At 41.8% G+C, this 22266-nt stretch overlaps 2 long non-coding RNA genes across 41 annotated transcripts in view; one reads left to right on the top strand and one right to left on the bottom strand.

Annotated features, from left to right (window-relative positions):
- The first annotated feature begins 3970 nt into the window (after positions 1–3970).
- LOC135412662 (uncharacterized) overlaps positions 3971–22266 on the top strand; it is a 63866-nt gene continuing 45570 nt past the window's right edge. For 19 of the 30 annotated variants that reach the window (XR_010429859.1, XR_010429865.1, XR_010429860.1 and 16 more), the window contains exons 1-5: positions 3971–4232; positions 10915–13876; positions 15835–16037; positions 18751–19171; positions 19618–19749. This is a non-coding gene — a long non-coding RNA (uncharacterized LOC135412662). The remainder of the gene's footprint in view (positions 4233–10914; positions 13877–15834; positions 16038–18750; positions 19172–19617; positions 19750–22266) is intronic. The other 11 variants (XR_010429857.1, XR_010429855.1, XR_010429848.1 and 8 more) reach the window with 11 other exon arrangements.
- Positions 9985–22266, bottom strand: part of LOC135412665 (uncharacterized) — a 105909-nt gene continuing 93627 nt past the window's right edge. For all 11 annotated transcript variants that reach the window (XR_010429871.1, XR_010429870.1, XR_010429874.1 and 8 more), the window contains one exon: positions 9985–14288. This is a non-coding gene — a long non-coding RNA (uncharacterized LOC135412665). The remainder of the gene's footprint in view (positions 14289–22266) is intronic.

Below are 22266 nucleotides of genomic sequence, written 5' to 3'. Positions count from 1 at the left end.
CCAGGCTTAAAGTAAATAAGTAAATAGCTCGTGCTCCCACTTGTTGGCTTCAAATGGAACCCAGAACCAGGGGGTACAAAGGAGACTAAAAAAGCGTTTATTGGCTTGAAAGAAAATATTTACAGATGGATCAGGATGAGGCAGGTTTGGTTCTTAAGAATTCCCCCATTTGGTTTCTGTAGCAGAGGAAGCAGCTGAAGAATTTTGTTCACCTATTCCTACATTTGCTCTATCCCAAACAGCTATGCCAGGTGCTGGAATGAAGAAATACTTAATTACTGAAACTTCCATTTACATTAGATCTAAAAACCTCACTTTGTTACTTTCTTTAATTACCCAAGCCAAAGCAACAGTACAGAGTGTATATTCCATTAATTTAGGCTCTGAGTCAGCAAGGTAATTTAATTAAGCACGAGTGTAATTCACAGCACATTAGAAGTCCCACTGAAACCTACTTCTGCTGTTCTGCAGTTGTTTCAAAGCTGGTTTTATTTCTTGACGCTCCAAGACAAGCCAAGCTTATTTTTTTCATTTCAGCTCCAGTTCTGAGCAGGGGAGAAAGGCAATTTGAGGTTAAGTGGAGAAAAATTTTACAGAGTGCTTGGGGAAAAGCTGAATTTGAAGTAGCAGAGAATGCAGAGGAGCAGAGCATGTGTGGGCTGGGTGTTTCTCAAGCTGCAGGTGGATGCTCATTGCTGTGTGCCCAGTTCCCAAGGCATTGCTTGGATGGGCCTGGAAAGGAGGTGACAGGAGGCCACTCTTTATTAAATACCTCAGGGCTGTGTTGTGTTGTGCCCCTCACCAGAAGTACAATGATAAAAACTTCTTCTTTGAGTGGTGACAGGAACTAAATCTCTGCCTCATTGCTCACCTCACTTGCTGGGGTAGCTCGAAATGACCTGGAGAAGTCTGGCACTGCTATCCCAAGAAGGCTGATGAAGCTGTGGCAGAGGAATTGCCTGGATGAATTTCTGCTGAAGAGTCCTAAGGAAGCACTCCCCTTGGCATCAGCTTGGTTGGAATATGTGTTTTCAAGGTCCAGCTTGCTCAGAGTGTGGTCCTGCTCACGCTGAATGAATAACTCCATTATGTCAAAAAAAATTACGACTGCATAAATTAGAAGAAACTTGGATCCTGTACCCTTCTTTCAAGAAATTGTGAATGCAGTTTTGGGAATTGACAAATATTTGGAATATAAATTGAAAACACCAGACAAAATTTTTTATTTCTTGTTATGGCAACAACAATGTTATAACTCACTTTCTTTTGGCTTTAAATAATGGTCTAGATAATTAAACATTTTGTTTTAAACCTATTAAAAGCAGGCTATAAAAGTTAGTGCCAGTTTTATATAATATATAGAGAAACTTAGCATATGTAAGATGGTTTTTAATTGAGGAAAATACCTAAGCAACTTCTTGGAAGTTTTGGAACATTTTGACAGAACTTCTGACCTAATGGTACAGAAAATGCTGAAAGGTTAGCATTTTAAACCAAATATTTTTTGTGTAAAACAAAAATAATCAATCATCACGTTAAAGGGGAATTGCTGTAACAAAGAAGCAATTTATCAAATGCAAATGCAGGGTTATGAATAGACTCCAAGAAAGCTCTTAGTTTCTTGTCCAGAGCTGCTTTCCCACCAAGTCAACATTATGTCACTAACAGAGTTGCTGGGAAACTGGGATACTTGCACGTAGAAAATTTGCTTGGAAAATGTTTCTATTTTTGGGTTTATCAACACACAATTCTGAAAAAGATTTTTCTCTTTCTCTCCCTACCCACCCCCTCTGTTTCCCTAAAATTTCAGATGGGAATGGTGGTGCCTCGAGTGAATACTGGTGCTTGGAAGCATTTTAACTTTGTGCAGTAACATTTGAATGCAATGTTGTCATTTAAAAAAATTAAGCTGAAGAAATAATTCTTTAAAAATAGCACTGCTATACTTCTAAGCACAAAGAAAGTCCTTTCAGTTCCACCCACTTATTTTAACTGAGTTGTTAGTTTAGTTTTCAGCACATCTTTTGTGAAACCTGTGGAAACTACCAAGTTGCTCCTGTTTCTTTAGCTGCTCCTGGTGAAGTGTTTGTGAGTCAGCCAAGGGAACCCAGCACATTTCCCAGGGGAAAAGGCTCAGGAGAAAGACAGGCCAACCACTAATGAGGCATTCCCAGGAAACACAGAAGGGAGGGAGATCAAAGTGGAGCAGCTGGAAACCAATGGCCAGGTGGGCACCAGAAGGAAGTGCTGAACACTCTTGCTTTGGCAGTGGGCTGAGGCAGCTCAGAGCAAACACTTGTGCACAGGGAATGCACCGGCCAGCAAGGTCAGGGGGAACTTGTCAGAAAGCAGCCAAATCATATTGCACAAATTTATAATCCCTGGTACACTAAAAGTCACGGCAGGGGTGCCTGTCTTGGTCTTGTCTCTGACACTCCTGCTCCTCAGTGACCTTAATGCTGTCCAAGGGCCTGGGGGCACAGAGGGAACTCTTCCCTTCCTCCCAACCGCTCCTCACGTGTCCAGAGACCAAGACAAAGGGGGCTCTGCCCCTCGAACAAACAGCCCTAGGCCTTCAGCCTGTTCTAATAACCTCCTTCCCCAGACCCCTCAGTGTCCTTGTTCCTGTTCTCCAGGTTTTTCCTGTTGTGTCCACATCCTCCTGGGATGGTGGTGCCCACAGCTGAGCCGCCTGCTTCCCACCACGGAGCCAAGTGGGAGTGTTACACCATGTGTTCTACAGATGACATTTGTTTATTTTTCCCAGGACGGTTTTCTATTTTTTCCCAGCAGCATGATGTTGTTGACTCATATCGATGATTTAATACATTATAGCTCTGCAGTGAAATGGTAGATTTGGGGGTTTGGTTTTGATTTTTTTGCCTTTCTGATTGCTTTAATAAAGAGGGAAAAAAAAGGTGCTATAGGATCACTGGCAGATTTAGCTTATTTAATTTGCTGGGTTTCTCATTGCTAAGGTTGAAAAGCCACACTAACAAAAGTACCTGCTGGTGCCATGAAGTCACTAAGGGCTATCAGAAGGGTTGTACAGCCCCTTCTTTTAATCAGTATCAGGTGAGAGGATTGTTCTTCACTTCAGGTTTGTCTGTCTTCACAGTATAATTTACACTGTATTTGTTTTTATGGGTCCGAAGTTAGAGTTGAAGGTGGAGTTAAAAATCTAGTCCTTATTTACCTTTGTTTCTGGGAAGCAACAAGATTTCTGTCCCTTTGCTGTCTGTGTCACAGCAATCTGAACTTCTCTTCAGCCCAAATGTTATCTGTGTGTACCAGGCCTTTTACCTCCTGTCAACAAACCCACATTGATTGAAGGCTCAGTTTTGTTATACATGTTTAAAACTCTGTTTTACCTTGCAGGTCTACACAAGGGCCATTATGTCATGAGAAATATGAGAGATAACAAGTCCTGCAAAGCCATAATTTGTGTGCAGGCTGACATGTTTCTGCAGCATGGACAGGGAAAAAGAGGTTGTGGGGTTGTTTTTTTTTAGATTTTTAACACAGTTCGGAAACAGATGAGCGTTTAACCTCCTGAGACCAAACATATGTTACCATGAAGTAGCAAACTTGCGTGTTTGTTGCCCATTTCATGGCTGGAAGCTGAAGATGTTTGGGCATCACTAGTTAAAGTTTGATAAAGGTAATTATTGGTGTGGAAGCACCCGAGCTGTTTGCCACGTTGGCTGCCTTTCAGTCCATCCCACTGAACGTTGCAGTGCTTTCCAGTCAGACATTAGAGACCATTTTATGAATGCTTATAGTAACCTGGCAGTGTTTCCTACTGCTGTGTGTGCACTGGCTCCCTGAATCCCAGGGTACTTATTTCTGTCTCTGTTATTTTCTTGTTAGAAAAACATTTAATACTCAGACTATGTCTTCTGCACACATTCAAGTGGTAAAAGGCCGGTGGGGGGGGGGAGAAAAATAGTCTTGAAATAGCACATTTCAGCTCATGTTTTGTGTTTGGAATAAGTTTGTGGATGTTGCAACAGCTGTAGATTCTTGATTTAGTCAGTGACATGATTTCACTCATTCTTCCCCAACTTCCTGAGCTCAGCATGTCCCGCTGTTGTTCGGGAGAGATACCGGCTCAGCTGGCTGCTTTTCCAGGCAGCACTGCTCTCCCCAGGCCTCCCCCTGCAGACACCAACTTCTGTGTGATAAGGAGAAGTTTTCAGCTCTGAACACTCATCAAAAACACCACTCCTCCGGTAAGTATGTTAAACTAAGGCCTCTGATGCCTGTCCAATTTGTCTCCTGCACAATACTCTTCTCAGTTTGCAGCTTTAATGCAGCAGGATCGGAAATAATCAGGCTTTGAAACAGAACCATGTGGTTGAACACACAGCACAGAAACCAGAATGTTGGAGAATTGCATCATTATCTGTGTCAGACACACAGAGCAGCCCACGAGAGACAGCTTTGTATCACAAATGGGGTGGTGGAAATCCAAGTCAGTCCTCTCTCTCCCTGTCCAGAATTATCCTGGAATGGGTATTTCTGACTTAAGGGGAAAAAACCCTCCCCATAAAGAATAGGGTGGGTTTAGTTTTTAGGACATTTAATGATGTACTGGCACATAGTAACTGCACTATAAATATAGTCTGAAAAAATATGAGCTTAGTTTGGAAGCTGCTCTCAGCTAAATTATGGGGTTTTGATCCTGACCTAAACTGATCCCACATGTTCCTGGATTCTCCCAAAGTTTGAGTGCACAGTAAATCAACTGTAATTTTTCCCTTTTATTGCAAAGAATGAACAGAAGAGATTGGAAATTATATGACTTTGGCATATGTTTATCACATGGTTTAGGATTGTTTGATATCTTTTTAGCTTTAAGATTTAAGTAAAGTTTAACACGGGTATAGAGAATCAAAACTAGGTAACTGGCATTAGGTCACCATGGTTTCAAAAACATTCAGTGCCTCTACAGAGAAGAACTAATCTTACAAGTACTGGTGTGTTCTGCTCACACACACTGAGGATGTGAAGAGATAGTACCATAGTAGGGAACAGTAAAGAAGGAGGAAATATCAAATGACTTCCTTGGGAATAATTCCCAATGCTTTAAACAACAGTGGCTGTACCCCTGGGTTGTGCTGCTTCTCCTTTGAAAAACGAGTATGTTCAGTATTTATGCTTTTTTTCCTCTTCTAAGGCTTTCTCTTTCCTCTTCTTCACTCCTTGTTGTACCAGCTTCAGTGGTGGTGCTATTTTGTACTTTTTCTTTGCAGCCCATACCCTGTCCCTTCTTCCTGTTCTTTGGCTCCTTTTTGCAAGTTGTTTCTTTTTTTATTTTAACTGGAGAGTTGGTATATCCTTTACTGGTAGTACCAAAGTATGGCTAAACTGTATTCTTGAACGTGGCTTTGCTAAAGGACTGGCTTTCCCCTCTGAAACATTATGATGCAGCTGAGTTTTGTGAGCTGAGTGCCCACACAAGCCTGCTGCCATGTGGGCTGGAGAGCCAGCTTGTCTAAGCCTTCCTCAGTAATTACCAGGCAATAAAAGTTAACTGCCCCATAAAACCACATGGAAGAACCAAGCTATTGCTGGCTGGCCCTGCTCAGCCATCCTCTTCCTGTGTGCTGGATCTTTTGGGCAGGGGGAAGGACCGACCGAGGTCCCTTTTGGCTCTGTGTTTCTGGTAACTGGTGCCCTGGCCCTGGGCTGCTGGTGTCAAGGCTCAGAAGCACATCTCAAAGCAGGAGCTTTAAGCAGTGCACCAGCCTGACCTAAGCAGTTCCTATTTTATTTGTCACAGAGGAAAAAAGAAGATAACTCACTCCTCTAACAGTGGACTGTTTTCTAGACACCTTGAGAAATGTTTCAGAGTGATGCTTCAAAGCCAATCTACTGCAGCACTAAATAAGCTGCTGGAGAGTGAAGGTGTCTAATGTGAACAAAAAGACAGGGCAGCTTTGCAACTCCCCTAAATTGGCCATGACTCAAACTGGCAGAACTAGTCCTAATTCTCTAGTTCACTAGATGTGCATAATGGCTTTGTGGAGAAATGAAAAATGTCAGGTTTCTGCCAACCTGCTCCCAGGATTTATATTGCCGTTGTGACTCCTAATTTATACTGCTGTGCTTCTGGTATCTTCTTTCATCATGTGTTTCTTCAGCCTCATTTTTTACTTCTCTATCAGATAACAATCCCATTTATTTTAGGGGATTTTTATTTTTCATTTTTTATTACTAAGTAACTGAGATTTCCGTCTTCTTCAGGGGTTGCAAGTTTAAAAATGATGCAGAAAACTGTTAAGATGCAGGGTGGGTAGGCTGGTGAGTTGTAGAGTCAGGCAGTCAGAAAGGATCGTAGGATATCATTTAATCCATGCTCCTGCCCCAGAGAAGAATATTTACACTAATGTTCCTAACAGAGGCTTGTCTGAACTGTCCTTAAGTATCTCCAATAATGACAACCCTTCAGCTTCATTAGGCAACCACGTGCCCTTCACGTTAGAAAGCTTTTCTTAATCTTCAGTTGAGTATTCCAGGATCCCAGAAATAACCTGTTTGGGGTAGTGCAAAGAGAATTCAGCTTCTTTTCTGCTTGTTGCACTGGTTTTCCAGGAGTGGAGGAGAGAAGCAACAATATGAAGGGTACTTTCAGAACGAAGTAGGTATTTTCAGTCGTTTTTGACATTCTCGGTGCTGGGATTGCCCGCAGACACTTGAGGGTCTCCCCTTTGCAGGAGGCATCACAGCTCAGTGTTTCCTGCAGGGAAATCAAAACACTGAGCTCTCTGCAGGGGCTGCCCATGGCCACACTGCTTCTAGTTAAACACCAACGAGCTGTTGGGCTGCAATCTAGGCAAGGGAGCTGAGAAGGGAAACACTCGAGAATGCCTTGATTAATAGCATCCCTAAATGATAATGGCTGTTTTATGGCTTTTGTAAAGGATTGTAGTGTTTCTCATATATAAAAATAGACAAGATGTGGTTGCAATTAATGTAGAGGCTCTTTGTTGAAGCTGTTGACTGTAGGAAAGAACCCAAGGGTTTCTTAGGCTCCTCAGTTGTAAAACTAACTAAATACATCTAGGGCTGCCTTGTGTCACTCCATGGCATCTTTCAAAGCTGTAATTAGCAGATACCTAATGAGTTGTGGCTATAGCATGTGGATCAGATGACTCAAGTATTTACTCTAGGCCTCTGATTCTCTTTCTCCACACAAGGGAGAATAATTTGGCTTTAACGTTTAGAGACTCATTTTCTTTGGTTCTCTTGCCTAGAGACTTCATTGTTTCCAGGACAAGAGTTTGTGTGTCAGTTCAAACTCCCTGGTTTGAAGCCTTCCTATTTTTTTCAGCCCACATTCCTTCCTTCCACAGTCTTTCCTTAGTCCCCTGGAAAACTTTGAATGTTATCTTTGACAGTCATTTCATACTGACTGTGCCTGAGCTGACCTTGGTCCAGAAATTTCCTAATTGCTCCCTGTCCTCAGCCATTCCACCATAAAGAGCAAATATTCAGATGAACCAAATATTGACTAAATCAAAGGTAAATATCTCTGTTAGCTGTTTTTCTAGACAGCTGGATGTCCCTGAAGACTTCTCAAAGCCTTTCTTTAAGGAATAACTGCATGACTTCAGCTGTGAGAACAGCAGTACATGTAGATCCATACCTGCAAGTGGCATGTTACAGGCAACTTGTATTGCATGTCCCTGAAAGGGATTTAATTCTGGGATCAGCACTTCTCTAGACATGTTTTCAGGGGACCTGAGCTGAATGTTCAACAAGTGTTTAATGAAGAAAGAAAAAGCGTGGGGGAGGTTCCCCTGTGCTGTGAGAGTGTCTGTTTTATAACAGCCATGCTTGTCACTAGAAGCATGATTGATTAGCTCTTCATCACCAGCCACTCTCTTAATTCTTCAGATGGTGGCAAAGATGAATAGGGAGTGAGCTTCATCCTTCTGGAAAGCTGGGAATTTAAGCAGTGCCAGTCTCATGGTTGCAGGCAGTTGACTGAATCCCATGGGAGTTACAATCAGACCAGTAGTCCTTTTCCCAACAGTGATATTTAACGTGCCAGTCTTGTTTTCATCTCAGCCCAGCCATATTTCTTTCAACGATGAAAACAAGGAGCACTTTTTCCTTTATTCAGTTGGCTTTGGTCTGTGGGCACTGAGTAATTTAGGCAATTTATAGAAGATTGGCTCCAAGTTCCCTCAAAATACATAGGTTTGTATTTACATCTCTGTCTATGACAGTGATTTGCCATATAGTCTGAAGTTTTGAGGATGTGGGGTTTTTTGGGTTTTATTAACCTGATACAAGGCTTTATAATTAACTCTCGTGACTGCTGGGAAAACAAGTTTCCATGAACCATTAAGGAAGTAAATAATTTCTGCTTGTCAGTCAAGAAGATCTTACTGTTCTGTTGGTTGTTTTCAGATATATTTAATAGACTGAACTAGAGGAAAATGCCTCCTAACAAGGATCTTGCTTTAGAGATGTTTATAATCCTCACTATGAAAGCTTCCCCAAAATGATCTGTTTAGGATCTGTTTAAAACTCATGAGAAAATCCAGAACTAAAGCAGGTAATGAGAGTCAATTAATTACTTTGAGCTATAGGGAAAGTAATTCCCAACATAATAATTTAGGCTATCAGCCCATGGTCTACAGCTGAACTGAACTGCACAGTGTTATTTGCAACTGGGAACACAACAGTATAAACTGCCTGAGCATTCCTATTCCACCAGAACTCACAGCTTCCTAAACAAATGGGCAAGGCTGGAAATGGTGAGCCTGGGAGATGCATGGCATGACCAGACACTTTCCATTAATCCTCCCACCTCTTGGTGAAGCCCCTGGGCAAAAATATTTGTAATATTCCACCCTTTTCTTCCAAAGAGGTGACTCATGTCTGGGATCCTACAACTTTTCCTAAAGGGGAAAGACTGAAACTCATGCTGTTATAGAACTAAATTCAGTGTTTTCTCCCCCTTAGGACCAACATTTTTAACTAAACTAGAAAACTGGCAGGTAGTCTATTGGTTTTCTGTCTTGATATTCCAAACCATTAAAACCAACAAAGCCTGACTCAGAGGAGGGACGTGGATTAATGACACAACTGTGTTTGCAGATAAACGGATGAGGTGACCTTTAGGTTCTTTCCCCTTTCTTGCAGTGACTGATGCCAAATTACTGTACAAGAAAAAAGCAACTTCATAATTTACAAAGTAGCTGCTGAATTGTTCATGCAACTTTGTTCATGCCGGTTGGGAGGGTTTGGGTGTTTGTGCTGAGAGCAGTGGGCTGCTCCTAACCCAGCCAACCATAACCTTGGGAAGGCCTCAGCCATTCCAATTGAGGTGGGACTTAATCACCTTAATTGCCTGTGAGGTCTAGGAGCACTGGGAGCTGGACAGAAGGAAGGGATTCATGTCATAGCTGCACTGACAGAAACACCATCAGAAAGCATCAGTTACCTCGTGGGTTTGACAGCAGCTGCTGGGCCAGCCCGTGGCTCCAGCTCCACACTGACCACTGCAGGGATCCAGCCACACATTCCCACGCAGGGGAAGAGCAGATGGCCCAGCTTATGGCACTGGAAGGAGACTTAGAGGACAAAGGGCAAAAATAAGCAGGAAATCAAGTTACTATACAAGAAGACAGCAACTTCATAATTTACAAAGTAGCTGCTGAATTGTTCATGCAACTTTGTTCATGCTGGTTGGGAGGGTTTGGGTGTTTGTGCTGAGTGAGAACAATGGGCTGCTCCTATGGCACTGGAAGGAGACTTAGAGGACAAAGGGCAAAAATAAGCAGGAAATCAAGTTCTTTGCTCCTCATGGAATAAACATTCATTATTGGAGTGGCAGAGCAGCCCCACAGGTCACTTTTTGTCAGGCTGAGATCCCTCTCGCCAACCTGGTTTTCAAATCAGGTATCAGTTTGTCAGTGCACCTTTAATTCTCTTCTCTCATACAGAAGGCTTAGTATAAATACAGTCAAGGATTTAAGAGTTTCTTTTATTTTAAACACATATATTGAAAAAATATATATATAATATTAGTGGAGCAAAGTCATAACCAGTACTTGTGTGCCACTTGTGGGCATCAAAACACAGCAGACCTGCATTTTACATGCTGTGTATATTTTATTGTCCTTCTAAGTTGTCTTCAGTTGATTTTCAAGATGGTCAGAGGTTGAAATACCAAGTAACTGTTTGTTTTGTGAATAGTATTCCAAGATACAGCAGCTGGCAAAGAGTAGTTGAATACCTTATGGTGTGTCTCTGCAGAGTGGATGTAATTGTAAAAAATAATATAAAGATCCCAATGCTTGATGTTACTGACAGATGAGTGAATGTAGCACCAAGCTGCAGCCAGTGAACTCCACCTTTCAGGTTCCCAGATAAGCTCTTTTGAAATCTAGTGGCTGCTTGTAAGTGTTGTTCATTAACTTTTGAATTTTGGCCCCTGAATAACAGGTGGAGGCTGCTGTGACTAATGTTTTGGTGGTCTAGAGCAGGGTGGGATGTGCTGATGTGGGAATAAGATACTTTAAGACACAGCAGCCTCAGCTGATGACTGAATTTCAGCTTTTGGCCTGGCTGGGTTTTTTTGTTTTATTTGTCTAGGAGAGAGGGGGAATATTGAAAAAACTGTGCATTACAACAGTGAGCAGTTCGCCTAAGCTCACATCAGGAGACAAAGAAAGTCATGCTTAATGACTAAAACAGACAGCAGGTTGCAAATTTGGGCTTCATGATGCATTCCAGTCAGTAACATGAAAGACAGGAAATATCTTACATGTGCTGCCTTTGGGGAACAAGCGAAGATACGGAGGTCAGGCACGGCTCGGCTACGTTTGCTGAGAAATCTTTTCTAAAAGTGGGCTTTTTCCTTTTTCTGTTCTTTTTTTTTTTCCCCCTGAGCAGTGTGGTGTTGCCTGCAAAGCAGTGGGAAGATCAAACAGCCCCTCAGGCAGCTGCTCACATTGGTCAGTGCCTCTGAGAAGGATGAGCCCATCAGTGGAGCCGAGCACTGCTGTACATCACTGGCACGGGGAGGGGGAATGACCTTGAGCTCTTGGCCAAGTCAGTAACAGTGTCAATCCATTATCTCCAGGTACTATCCAACAAGCTGCTGCAGGCAGGGATGGCTCTGGAGCAGTTTGTAACTGCTTCAGTTGGAAAGCACATCTAAACTCAATTTAGTGAATTTAGCAACACTGGAAACCCCCACTGTTATTAGGAGTGACAGAGCCCTGGGTCTATGTTCCTTTACACTCTTGTAAAAATAAGATAATGCCCCCTTAAGTCTGCTGTTCTTTCTGTTATCAAAATTTGGACAAGTCACTAGTGGGGGTTTTCTTCATAAATCCTCAAAAGCTGTAAAAAAGTGGCAACTTCACAGTTGCTATGCAAACACTCCATAACAGAGCAAATGACATGATGTGGTTCCCAGCATTTTGGCTGTTGTTTTTCCTACTAGAGTGACAAGTTAACGTTGGCTGTTTTGTTACTGAGGAGCAGGATCGTTGTTCCAAACAGCTGTCATTTAAAAAAAGCAAGAATAGAAGTGAAGGAATAAGTTCCATGTAACCAATGGATTTCCCTTGCTCATCTATTTAATTACTTCATTGTGGTGAGTATGAGGAAGATTTTCTATATGACCATAATAAAAAACTAGCCCTTCTATGTCAGGAATAACACGTACTGAACTGAAGTTCAGTCCTGCTTCAGCACAAACCAATAACCAAATTCAGAATAATTTCATCATTATGGGCTAAGCGATGCAATCCCTGGCTTAGAGTGCAATAAAAATCTACCAGAAGCACAGAGAATCAGCAAAAACTATTTTCCAAAGTCTGGATTTCCTGTGCACAATAAATTGTCAGAACATCTCATAGCCCAAGAAGGTACAAATTAGGTTGTTGGTTTCCAGCTGCAAGTTATTGGTGTGGGGAATGACATGGATCAACAGAGCTGCTTGTGCACATCCATGTTTCCAGACTTTAAAGAGCTACTGACAAGGTAATTGTTTGATAGATGCAGCATGTTATGGGGCTGCTCTCCAAACAACACCAACATCAATATTTGCTCATATTGTCAGCATATGAGCGATCTGCCCTCAAATTGTGTCTGAAAGCAACACGACCACATTTTCTCAGAAAAAGTTGCATTTGCATGTTCAGTGGAGAAAAATCTCTGTTGGTGATAACACACTGTGGTCAAGCTGCTCAAAATTGCTGAGTAACTTCTGCCAGACAAACGCTCGCTGAGCGTGTTCTGAGAACGCTGAGCACGCGCTGGGCTGGCAGAGCTGCTCAGTCTCCACATGAACTCTGGGAACCAACTCATTCCAACTCAACTGGGATTCAACTTGCATTGCCCTGAGCAACACCAGGAGTTTCCTGAATCAGTGAATAGGATCAGTTGTTTTAATTTGAACCTTTCAGAAAGCAAATCAGAACAAACCAGTCAGGTCGATAGCGTTGAAAATGCCCCTTTATGTATTATGATGTTTTTGGTCTGCTTGCACTTTTCTCCATAATCATATTGTCATAAACATTTTCCACTGAAAGTATAATGTGAACAACCCTTTTACTTTTCCAATCCAGTGAATTTTTAGGAAGATGAACTGAATAACATTTCCATAAATCAGAAAGCATTAAGTGGTACCAATGGAAGGGAACTTGTTTCAACTGGACAGAAATTCTTCTTCTCTGTTGTGTTTTTATGCATTGGGGCCATCTACAGATGAAGTTATAAGGCAGTTTTCATGCATGAGGTAAGAAAATGGTCAATACTAGGTTTTAAAGCATTTTAGGAGACTTTGACCTTAGCAGTGTATGTCTTGTATGACCAGTAAATTAGAAGGGATTCCACTTTATATTAATAACAAATATAAGTAGGCTTGAAATGTCTCTAAAATGCCCTTATAATAAATTCCACCTCAAACAGATTTCATTGTGCTGCAAGTTTTCCATCATGTTTTTCAGCTTATGGGTGCATGTAAAATATTATGTATTATCCTTTCTTTAATGTCACTAGTGCCACACTATTTAGGAAGTTCATTTGGTTGTCCTGGGGTTAAAGAAAGCCTAAACTTGTACTTGACACTCTTTCTTGTTACAGGGTCCTGCTTGCTTTCTGCTCTGTAGAAAATGGATCAGTGTCATTGGTCTGTCTTTCCATTATTGCCATTTTCCTATTTTTAGCATATTTTTCACTACTATGCCCTAATTCATGTTAAAATTCAGTGTGTCCTGTTTCCTTGACTCCAGACATTGCTCCTTGAAGATGCAGATCTGCTGAAAAACAGTACTCTTTAAAAAGTAAACAGTTTCCCTTACTCTCAGACTAACATTAAAAAACAGTCTCTCAAAAGTTCTCAAAGGAACATGTTTAAAAATGAATGGGTAGACATTTGTCTTTGTAATGGATAGTGTATTTTTAGGTAGTATAAATTTTATAGAAGTCATAAAGTTTTATGAACTTTAACAAATGTCCTTCTCAGAATAACTTGGGTCTTATTGTCAGTATGTTATCTGGGAAAAGGCGACCAGATCTCTTCCTAAAAGTGAGGAATTTGCAAGTGGGAGGTTACTTAGGTTTGGGAAGAGAGTTTAAAATCAATCCTTTCAATGCCTGCAGAGGCAATGCAGCAAAACCAGTTGTGTGGCTTCAGAATTCTTTTGGTTTTTCTCTAAAACCCAATAAACCTCTCTGCCAGGCAGGATTTGCCTTCTCCTGCAGGAATTTGTCTCCCTTTCTTGGGACAAATGTGACCTGCTCACTAGTCCCATAAGCTACAAGTTACTTGAGCTGAACTTGAGGAAAAAAGGTCCCTGGACTTGCTGTGTCTGTGTCCCACGTGCTGGCACCCAGCCCTCAGGTGAGCCTGCACTGAGCTCAAAATCCTCCAGTCACCTTGAGGTGCACACTGAATGTAATTGCAGCAGAGCCAGGGGCACAGCCCATATTACAATTACTGGTTCATTCCATTTCTGGATCGATCCTGCCCTGTGATCCCGTGCAATGACACCAGCTCTGTGTCAGCAGGAACTGGGAAGCAATGAGTTTTACCCTTTCTTTCCCCTGTTAACTTTAAGCTGTTGACACGGTGCTAAATTCAGTGCGCTGAAGGTGTTTCCATGTGTCACTTCTAATAGGATACAGGTCAGACAATTTGAGATTATTTCAAACCTAATTTTCTTAGAGTGAAGATACAAACAGTTACACCAGAAGCAGATGTTGGGCCTTTCTCACCCCTCCGAAATGTGGTTTGGCATCCATCCAGACCGAGTCTATAGGGAAAAAGAGAAAATTACATTTAATTTTGGCTTGCTTGGTTTCCTCCTTTCAAAATCTTCATGAATGTGCAATAAAAAAAAAAAACCAACAACCCATCCCTTTTCCTTCTGCTTACACAGGGACTAAGGATCTTGTTGCAAACAGATGGAGTACAGGCAGGTTGGGCCATGAACGCTTTTCCACCTCGACACCATAGCTATATGGTCCAAAATGTGGCATAAAATGCTGTATTTTCCTTTTTGCCCTCTTAGCCCTGCCTCTGTCACTGACTGTCTAGTGCACTGATGTTGAACTGACAGCTGGGAAGCAGAGGGGGAGGAAGGACAGTGCCTAGACCACCCACTCGGGGTCCTGCCTCTGCTCCACCTCCGCTGACCTACCTGGGGGTGGGCACTGGGACTCAGGAGAGAAGCCCCAAGAGCATCTCCTTCCCTCTGCCTTCAAGCTGCCAGGATTTTGCCTGGATTGAAGTACAGCCTCAGCTATACACAGGGATACAAAAGCTGCATCACTTGCCGGCGCTGGGCTCTCTCTCCTGAGGGCAGTACGTGTTCTCCATCAGGGGGGTCAATGAGTTTAGTTACACTTCATCAGAACTCTTGTAGGTGTCAGGAAAACTGAGCTCATAATCCTGGTATTACAGCCTTGTGGGAAAGAAGACCCTACTCTGAGGTTTGCCACGTGAATTTTGGGTTCTGCTGCTCAAACACCTCTTTCTTCAACTGCCTTTAGTAAAGGAATCTTGTGACTATAAATCCCACGTGTGTGACAACTGTATTTAAAGCTGAGTTACCAAACAGTGCTCCAATTTCAAGGTTTTTTGGCGTCAATATTTGTTGGTCATTCAAACTCTACTGAACAGCAAATCCTTTAAGAGTGAAGAGCCATAAATGTACCCTGGGAAGTGAGGGAACAACGTATTTGTATCATCCAGAGGAGGAAGGGCACGGAGTCCTTCCACACACGGTGAGGACTCCATGGGCTGGTAAATACAAAGGGAACAGTGAGCAGATGGTGGACAGGAGGCACTAATGCCACTGCTGGTCCCCTGGGGTTGGTCCAGATTGCACCAGGAAGGGTCTCCAGGCGGCTCCTGCTGAGGAAGGTGGGTGAATATGATCAATAGAAGGCATCAAGTGCTGGCTTGCGAATCAAAGGCACAACTGTGGAAATGCCAGTCTGCACATGGGGTTTGACTGAGCTGCCAGGAAGTTATCCAGAGGCACTGGAAGACCAACCCGGTAACAGGAAATGAATGAAAGCATTTCTGAGCGGATCCTGGGCTGTGAGTGCCGCTGGGGGTATTTATACAGGCAATTCACCCCATTAAGGGGCTGCTCAGATGTCACAGATTAGCCACTGCCAGCACCAGTGACCTTTCTGCACAGTGCTTTAAGAACAAAAAGATGGAAATTCCCATTTTCTAAGCGTGGTCCAAAAAAACCCCTCTGTGCTCTTGTTAAAGCAGCTGCATTGAAGAGCAGTGATTAGAACTGGCCTGCTTTTTTTTTTAGCTTGCACCTGTCTCTCATTCCACAGCTGAGGACACACTGAAATCTGCTTCCCTATAGGCCTGATCCTGCCTGAGCTTCAGGTGGTAATTAAATTCATCATCATCTACACCTATTTCCACTTAACCTCTTGAGAGGAAGAGCCACCTGAACACCAGCAGTTGCTGGAACTTGCAGGAGTGAGGCACCCACAGGGAATAGAAGCTCTCCCATTTCTCCATCTCCAAAAGGGTGAGACTTTTTTTGGTTTTCATTCTTACGGAAGTTGAGGGCTTGCAAAGGATGGGGGGTCAGTTTTGAGCAGAGTTTTGTGTCAATCTCTCAGGAAGGTTTTTGATTCTTGATTATTTTGCTTGGGTAGTTCTTACACACTGGTCTCACCCACCTTTGGAGCTGAAGCTTCTCCATATTCCCTCAGGTTCTTTTCACCTATGAACATGCACAGTGCCAGGAGTTTGAGAACTAATGGCTTCAAAATTGTCATTAATAACATTTTTTGTAATTCAAAACTATTCAATTTTTGTGCCTTTAAAATGTGATGGATGCCTGGGAACCGACTGGCACTATATAAGCGAATTAGTCTTTGTACAGTAAGTCAGACATCCCACATAATCTGTATTTCTGGGGAAGAAAATGTCAAAGTAGAACTTGGGATTGTTTTGTGACAAGGTGCTGAGGCAAGGCAGCAGGATGCTCACTGAAAATTACTAACCAAAAACATGCATAGCCCTAAAACATGTCAAAACAGGGTAAGAATAACACATTATTGTCATATAAAATGCTGCTTCATCTTGGCCCAAAGTGTCACAACAGGTTTTATCACGTGGCAGTTAGGTACAAGGCTCTTAAAAAAGATTAATTTTCCAAGGGAGTTGTACCTATTTCTTATGTAGACTGATTTTACTGTTGTCGCCGACTGCTTGAAATAGGAATAAAATTAGATTTTCAGAATAATACTTTTTCAGGCAAATGCATTTAACGTGAACAATATCCCCCAAAATGGCTTTCCACAGAATTAAAACCAAACTAAACAAAAAATTTAGGAAATATTTTTAAAGAAATTTTAGAAAGATGCCACATTTAGTGAAGTGGGCTTCTTTGCCTTCTAAAAAAAGTTATTAATGTATTTTTCTTCTATAAAAGTGAAGCACTCATAAGGGTTTTTTTTCTTTCAAGGCAGTACTGGAACTTTGTGTAGTTTGGTTCTGATTGCATGATGGAAAACGACTACTTTTGGCATTCTAATCAGCTAGTGAATAAATTCCCTAAAAACTGGGGATACGAACCAGAAAATGTTATTCATTAATTTTGTTTATGGTTATTTAATTTTAATTATAATACTTTAAAGCCATTTAAATCTGCAACTCCATCCTGTGTAAGTTAATGTGGCACGTTTTGCAGAAATAATCAGGGCCTGGTAATCCAGATCACCACAGAGCCCGTAATTAAATCTTTGACGAGAGATTCAAAGTGATTTTTAAATGTGCACGTGGCTCATAAAACACTTGAGAAAAGCTCTACTTTTGTCATCACGACTTCACAAATGTTCCTCTGGCATTGCCCAGGTTTAATTTCTATTCAGATTCAAAATGGAAATGTTTGTAATTGAGTAACTGCCTTGTAAATAAATATTGTCCGTAGGTAGGAAAACAAATTAATTCTCACATCAGTTTTCCTGTGTCAGGAAGATGTTCATCCTCCTGCCCCTCTGACAGCACAAAAATGAGGTGCAAAGGGGTGGTTTAGGTTGGTCTTTGTTTTCTGGATTCATTTCCTTGTAATTGAATTCCGTGTTTGAGACACTGCCCCATGTTACAAGATGGGAGCTCAGGGTTTCCAGTGATAACAAAGGTGCCTGCAGGCAATTAGAGACCTCGGGGTTTTAGGAGTCTGGTCACTAAAATATGTTACAGCTCAAGGCATTGTTTAACAATCCGAGTCTCTTCCAGCTGTGAAACACTCCCATCATCAAGTAGGTCTCTGGGACTCCCTCAGGAACGGCAGGCTCTGGATCTCCAGCTGCTCAGAACAAAAATAAATCTCTTTGAACACTTATTTGCCGTCACGTTGTGTGAGGACTTAGAAAGGCTGAAATATTTTAATCGTTCGTCTCCATTCATCAAATCTTGTCGTTCCTGACAAAACTCCAAAGTGGTTTCAGCTGTGGGTTAGTTGTGGCTGACACCAAACTCTGTGCACGGAGATCAGCGTCGTGGTTAAAGACGTGCCACACACAGGCCGTGCCTCTGGAACCGGGGCAATTCCTGCCCCTGCAGAGACACCGCACGGCATTCCACAGCTCCTTGTTACTTGTGCTCCTGGCTGTCACAGAGGGATAACAGCAGAACCCCAATAGCTATTGATCACCAGCCTCTCCTAACCAGTATTGGAATCTCCTTCATTAATGGCCACCAGCCTTTGCCACTGACACGTGGTGTTTGTTATCGCTGCTGTGGTAACACAGAAATGTTCATGCACAGGTTTGGTTGGGATAATTTCTTAATGACAAACTCAACAGAACCTGTAGGTCTTGACTTCACCAGGGTGCAAAGAAAACCTGCTTTCCCTCTCTCTTTTCTGAGCTGCTTGTTTTAAAATGGGAACTGTTTTGTTTTGGTTTTTTCTCTAGATTTTTAAATGTTACTGCTGAGCTAAAGAGAAGGGGAATAAAAAAATCAAGTGAATTTGGCTGTAGTTTAAACATTCTTTGACCTCTTCCTTGCTGGTACTGAAAAACATTAGATAAATTATTATATATACTTAAAAACATTAGGTAAATTATCAACAATCGTGCTGCACAACTTGGAGGTGAGTTCTTACAGACTTAAAGGCTTTTAGGTTGGCAAGTATTTCCAAAGGGACTCCAACATATTTCATTTGGAGGAACACTGGTTTTCCTTATGTGTTCCTCCTTTTTTTATAAGCCCTGTTTTGCTTCTCCCAGCCTTCCATCCTTCCAGAGCAACCCAGAGCCTTTCAGTGCCACACTTGTGATGTTGGACTGGTTTGGAATGTGCAGTCAGCAGAAGGGAAGGTGGGAGCATGTGGGAAAACACACTCCATCTCCCTATGCAGAGATATCCCAAGTGTGCACCTCAAAGGAGGAGCAGTTCATTGCTGGCCAATCCCATGACTATTGCATGAACACCCTCATCATTCTCTGCTCTTCTGGGAGATAAACTTCCCTGGACTTCAGGAAAACTTCACTTCAGCACTTCTTAATATCTTCTATCAGAGGCACAAAAAGCCCTCAAATTATTTAGGGAGAAAAACCTTATCCCGCTTCAGAGACAAGATAACCTGTGGAGGTGCAGAGCTTAGATTGTCTTCCCAAATGGATACAGCATGGGAATGAGGAATCAGAGGTACTGCACAAGAGTTATTTTGGAGGGGTTTTGTTTTCTTTTGAAGCACGAGCCAAAACCCCTTGCAGGCTCCTGTGGAAACGTTCACATTAACATCAGTTCTTAATTTTTCTGGGTTTTCAATCTATTTGATGAAGGACAGAGAATAATGTTGAAATTGCTATAAAATGTTAAAAATGTTTTGACCTGCTCTTGAATTTTTATATATGTTTTTTTAAGCTCTGTGGTTTTGACTATTGTTTTATTTATGCCCATAGCTGCAAGTAGGGATAATAACCTGGGCAGTGCTGCAGTGGCCCTGTGACTTCACCTTCTTTATCAGTACAGTTTTCCACGAAATTTTCTGTAGCTTCTGAGATTTTTGTTTAATTATTCTCTTCCAGAGAATACTTTTCCCGTATTGCTATTTCCAAGGGCTTTCTGTCTGATTTATTTTCTGTTTTCAGGACTCAGTGAAGCAGAAAACCAAAAGTTAGTCTTCAGTGGTTGGGGAAAATCCTGAAAGTTGGCAGAGGTGGTCTCCAGATGATCCAGCCCAGTTTTTCCAGGACGAGGGAGCAAAGAGCTGGCAAGTGCAGGTAGGCTTCCTGCACTGAATGTGCTGAGAAATCACCCTCACAAACGCATTCCAGCTTTGGCAGTGCTCAAGTAATGGCTGTTGCTGCTCCAGGGAGGAAATAATTAAAGCCATTTCTTGACTCTGACAGTTTGATACCGCTGGTTTTCAATAGCAAATTACCAACATCTGTACAGCAAAATGCAGCTACTGCAGCAATTATTGAGCGGGGCTGACCACAGAGGTGCTGGAATTGTTCATTTGCTGCATGTCCCCTCCTCAGATGTGACCCACAACTGAGACCTGAGCTACACACAATGGCAAACTGGGTCTCTTGTGTTAGAAATGTAAATGAAACCATATGGAAAGATGAATATTCCGTGAAAACCCCAGTGGCAAATGCATCAAAGGCAGAAAATGAAAGGCTGGAAAGACATCTGAATGGCTTTCTTAATTATGTAACAATTTCAAGTTTCCAGAGCAATTCAGAAGTAAAATTTGTACAATTCATTCAATTCCACAAAAATTATGGCTTTTCATTCCCACATACTGTTGTAACTGTTTTGCATAGTAAACATACAGAGTGTGACTGTGCAAGCTGAAAACTCCCATCTAGGGCCCACAGCAAACAGCACAGCGCTGCAAATTTTCACTGCTGGTGAAAGAAAAAGGTAGCAGAGAAGTTAAATAAGCTCTGTATATCCCTAACTCAAATATTTGATTTTAAACCACTAGCTAGAAAAGGTAATACCAGTCTGAGCAGGAATGAGAGGCTGCGAGATGAAATATGTTTCTGAGAGAGAAGTGCTTTGGGATTGATAATAAAAATACTGCCTTATTTCACTGCTTTTGTTGTAACTATGTGTCTGTCAGGGTTTTATATTATAATCCACTTTGGTCAGGGATTTACTGATGTGTAAAACTTGAGTTTAGTTTGTAAATTGGCACTCTGTCTTCAGCTCCGTTTCACTGTTATTCAAGCTTCTGAACCTGATCAAGGCATAGTATAATTTCCTATAAAAATATGCAGTAGTTTTAAATTAGAGCTTCAAACTTCAACAATCTTTTGGGTGGCCTGATGGGGGATAAAAATAGCTTGTACACCTATCAGCTGATAACTGAGAGGCTTTAAAATAGATTATAGTCTTCATGGCCCTAATCAGCTAACTAGGTGGTGGCAAAAGTTACCTACAGACACAGCTTAATTAAACCCTTACTTTCCTTTAGAGAGGAGAGAAACATGCTTGAAGTCCTAGGAAGTCACAGCATGTTTGTCAGAGTTAGATGAATTTAATTTAGATATTGATATGCAAGTGCCAGTCAACCTAATAATGCATTGAATTGATTGTACACAGGTATATCTTGAAGAGAGCATCTCATTACAATGATGTATTTTAATAATTATTATACTACAATTTTCAGTCCTCCCTGCAAGCAGAGTATTGTGCAGGTTATGGTCAGATGGTGACTAACCAGTCTCCATCATGCAAGTCCTCCTTGTAAACCTCAAGCAATGCAGGTCATGACATTTTGGGTGGTAGTACAAAATTCAAGTGCTGTGCAGAGGAATTAAATGGAAACTAAGTAGACTGGGAAATATTTGTGCAGTTTTGAAGAGAGATTCTGCTCTGTGTTCAGTCAGATGTACATTACAGAGGAGAAAACAGCTCTTAAAACTCACTCTTGATCTTCATTTGACACGAGTGTGAGCAGAGTATTATATTCACATCAGTAACGCCCCGAGACCCTGTGATGAGTTATTGCAGTGAGACCCCCATGAATCAATATTGATTGGCCACTTACTTTAAGGCTACTTAATTAAAACTAACAGGATGGCACAGCTCCCAGGGAAATCCACAGTGCTGTGATTTATGAGTGTGCCTGGGAGAAAGGGGGAAGGACAAGGTGTAACAGTTCTCTTTATTTTGCAGCTGAGATCTTTCTCCAGTGAGGGTAAATGAACTGTTTGAAAAGAGCAACTGGATGAGGGCAATAAATAAACTAGAAGGGCTGTTTTGGCAGTATCTTGGCTGTTAGAGAGGAATTCTGGCTTCTTACCAGGGTACCTGACTGTCCTATTGCATATGAATGTCATCCAGAGCATCCAGCATGAAGCTCTCTCATGTTAATGAGAGAAGAAAATTATTTCCCTGTAACTGGGGTTGGAGCGAGCACAAGTTGCATCACTGTTCTGTCAGGTTTCCATTTCTGCTGAGTGTATTTAGTTCCACAATTATATCACATTTCAGCTATTTATTCACAGTATCAAAATCCGGGGGAGTCCACCAAGCTGTCTTGAAGTGTATTTTTTCCTAGAAATCTACATAATCTAGTCCTTATTTTTACCTATGTCTCGATGCTTTGAGGAGCAGTCGTTTATTTTTTGTCAGGCTGGTTTAGGCAACAAGTTGTACTTTCTCTGCCAGCCCTGTGAACTGTGGGTGTTTGTTTGACCAGAGTCATGTGTGAGATGCAGAGAATCCAACCCACTGTGTCACTAACGAAACCCTGGGGCTTTGCACCTCCAGATATTCCTGTT

Source organism: Pseudopipra pipra, chromosome 4 (assembly GCF_036250125.1).
Source record: "Pseudopipra pipra isolate bDixPip1 chromosome 4, bDixPip1.hap1, whole genome shotgun sequence".
In the NCBI taxonomy this organism is placed as follows: Eukaryota; Metazoa; Chordata; class Aves; order Passeriformes; family Pipridae; genus Pseudopipra; species Pseudopipra pipra.
This window is presented reverse-complemented; position numbering and strand designations above follow the sequence as displayed.